At 42.4% G+C, this 3,494-nt stretch overlaps 1 pseudogene; it reads left to right on the top strand.

Moving 5' to 3' along the window:
* The first annotated feature begins 1,587 nt into the window (after positions 1-1,587).
* Positions 1,588-3,288, top strand: LOC101329869 (60 kDa heat shock protein, mitochondrial pseudogene; annotated as a pseudogene).
* The last annotated feature ends 206 nt before the right edge of the window (positions 3,289-3,494 follow it).

Genomic DNA, 3,494 nt, shown 5'->3' with positions numbered 1-3,494 from the left:
CAGAATGGGTAAAATTCGATATATTCATACAACAAAATACTTCATAGCAATGAACAAGAATGAACCCTACCTAAATAATAACTCTAAAAAGAAAATACAGACTTCTGCTCAAGACGGATGCACCATGGAGAGCAGGGGTGGGAGGAGGGGAAATAACAAGACCTCACAGTCCTCTGTGCCATGCAACATAATGTGGCAGCACCACTTAAATACATTCTGAAACCAACAGGCCTGAGTGTTTAAAAAAGGCTCCTTAGAACTTCCCTGGTGGTCCAGTGGCTAAGACTCCACGCACCCAATGCAGGGGGCCCAGGTTCGATCCCTGGTCAGGGAACTAGATCCCACATACCACAACTAAGAGCCTGCATGCGGCAATGAAGATCCTGCTTGCTGCAACTAAGACCCGGCACAGCCAAATAAATAAATAAATAACATAAAATAAATATTTAAAAAAATAGAAAGGCTCCTCAAATGTTGATTGGGGCTGGATGATTAAGAAGCGGAAGGGGGGGAAGTGCACCCAGCAACTCCCTAAGGCTCTTCTAGCGGCTTCCACGCCGCAACGTGGCAGGACAGACGCCAGCCCCGCCGTTTTCCCTCGGTGGCTCGGAGGGCAACGCTGAGGGAGCTTCATCCTGAGGTCGCAACTGTGAGTAATGGTGGGCAATGTGAAAAATACGATATTAAATTTAAAAAGTATCTATCTGTGGGCAGTCTTTCTGCCAGCACCTGAAACCTGGCATCAAGTGGGAGCTGGCCCTTCTGGAACGTGGGCAGGGCTTTGCGAAAAAGTGGGTGGGGTAGGGGAATTCTGCTTCTATGTGAGTTTGTAGAAAATGGGAAAGAGTGGTGCCTTTGCCCTAACAACAAGAAAATTCTAGATAAACTACAGAATCATAATTTTTCTTAAACCCATCCTAGAGCTGAGATTTTAGGATAGCCAGGTGGCCTGAAATCTGAGGAACGCCAGATCCTTTAAGGACAGTAGATCAGTGAGGCTGCTGCTTTCTGATTTAGTTCTAGATGCTCCAAGAGAGCATCAGGGAGTTCCATAGGCAGAAAGCCATATAAATGCTAATTTGCCCCAGGCAAGGTCCCTTCTTTCAAAATTTGAGATTGCTCCAAATTTTTGTTTTTCATCTCTGTTCAAAAGATAGTTAAAATTTTTTTTTCTTCAGAATTTATAATTGCTCTAAGTAGAAGACTTGGTTCAATGCAAGCAACCCCATCACTATTAGAAACTTGCAATTACATTTTTATCTTGATTTTTATCAAATAACTTTTTTAAACTTTCTTGCTATCTTACAGACTTTTTAACATACATTTAATATTTAAAATATACAATGCATAATGTCTGAGAAGAACAATTATAGTCTTTCCTTTTTAATCTTTCTGTATGCCTTAGTTTTTTATTTCATTTTTATATTATATTGGCGAGAACCTCTGGAAAAAAACGTCAAAATAATCACTGAAAGCAGATGTTCTTATCTTATTCCTGATCTTAAAAAAAAATTCCGCCCTCACCCACTGCCGACGACCTGTCTTGTCGCCTGCACGCCGTGCCACTGCCTCACAGAAAGGCTTTGATTGCCCGCAGTCCTTCGCCAGATTAGGCCAGTGTCCAGGGCCCTGGTTCCTCATCTCACTCGGGCTTATGCCAAAGATGTAACATCTGGTGCAGATGCCCAACCTTAAGGCTTCAAGGTGTAGACCTTTTAGCCGATGCTGTAACTGTTACTGTGGGGTCCAAGGGAAGGACAGTGATTACTGAGTTGGGGAAGTCCCAAAGTGACAAAAGATGGACTGTTGCAAAGTCCATTGACTTAAAAAATAAATATAAAAATGTTGGCGCTAAACGTGTTCAAGATGTTGCCAGTAACACAAACGGAGAGGCTGGGGATGACACCACTACTGCTACTGTACTGGCATGCTCTATCTCCAAGGAAGGCTTCGAGAAGGTTAGCAACGGTGCTAATCCAGTGGAAATCAGGAGAGGTGTGATGTTAGCTGTTGATGCTGTACTTGCTGAACTTAAGAAGCAGTCTAAACCTGTGACAACCCCGAAAGAGATCGCCCAGATTGCTACGATTTCTGCACATGGAGACAAAGAAATTGGCAACATCATTTCTGATGCGATGAAAAAGGTTGGAAGAAAGGGCGTTATCACAGGAAAGGATGGGGAAACACTGAATGATGAACTAGAAATTATTGAAGGCATGAAGTTTGATAGAGGGTATATCTCTTCATACTTTATTAATATATCAAAAGGTCAGAAATGTGAATTCTAAGTTGCCTATGTTCTTTCGAGTGAAAAGAAAATTTCTAGTGTCCAGTCCATTGTTCCTGCTCTTGAAATTGCCAACGCTCACCATAAGCCCTGGGTCATAATTGCTGAAGATGTGGATGGAGAAGCTCTAAGTACACTTGTTTTGAATAGGCTGAAAGTTGGTCTTCAGGCTTTAGCAGTCAAACCTCCAGGTTTTGGTGACAATAGAAAGAATCAGCTTAAAGACATGGCTATTGCTACTGGCGGTGCAGTATTGGGAGAAGGACTAACTCTAAATCTTGAAGATGTTCAGCCTCATGACTTAGGAAAAGTTGGAGAGGTCACTGTGACCAAAGGTGATGCCATGCTCTTGAAAGGATAAGGTGACAAGGATCAAATTGAAAAGCATATTCAAGAAATCCTCGAGCAGTTGGGTATCACAACTAGTGAAAATGGAAAGGAAAAAGTGAATGAACGTCTGGCAAAACTCTCAGAAGGTGTTGCTGTGCTAAAGTTTGATGGGACAAGTGACTTTGAAGTGAATGAAAAGAAAGACAGAATTACAGATGCCCTTAATGCTACCCGAGCTGCTGTTTAAGAAGGCACTGTTTTGGGAGGGGGCTATGTCCTGCTTCGGTGCCTTCCAGCCTTGGATTCAATAACTCCAGCTAATGAAGATCAAAAAACTGCTATAGAAATTATTTTAAAAACACTCAAAATTCCTGCAATGACCACTGCTAAGAATGCAGGTATTGAAGGATCACTGATAGTTGAGAACATTTTGCAGAGTTCTTCAGAAGTTGGTTATGATGCTATGCTTGGAGATTTTGCGAATATGGTGGAAAAAGGAAATCATTGGTCCAACTAAGGTTGTAAGAACTGCATTACTGGATGCTGCTGGAGTGGCCTCTCTGTTAACTACAGCAGAAGTTGTAGTCACAGAAATTCCTAAAGAAGAGAAGGATCCTGGAATGGGCAGAATGGGTGGAATGGGAAGTGCTGTGGGAGGTGGCATGTTCTAATTCCTAGAATAGGGCTTTACCATCATTAATGAGCTGTGAGAGGAAGCCCGAGGCAGCGTTCCTCACCAGTAACTTTAAGAGAGGTCTGTTGAAGGAGATGACTGAAGAAAAGCCTGGCTGATGTTTAAGAAAATCACTATAACCATCAGTTACTGGTTTCAGCTGACAACATAGAACGGTTTACTGCTGTCATTGCCCATGCCTAC

Source organism: Tursiops truncatus, chromosome 5 (genome assembly GCF_011762595.2).
Source record: "Tursiops truncatus isolate mTurTru1 chromosome 5, mTurTru1.mat.Y, whole genome shotgun sequence".
Lineage (NCBI taxonomy): Eukaryota > Metazoa > Chordata > Mammalia > Artiodactyla > Delphinidae > Tursiops > Tursiops truncatus.
The sequence above is the reverse complement of the archived record's forward strand: the minus strand, read 5'-3'. Positions and strand labels throughout refer to the sequence as shown.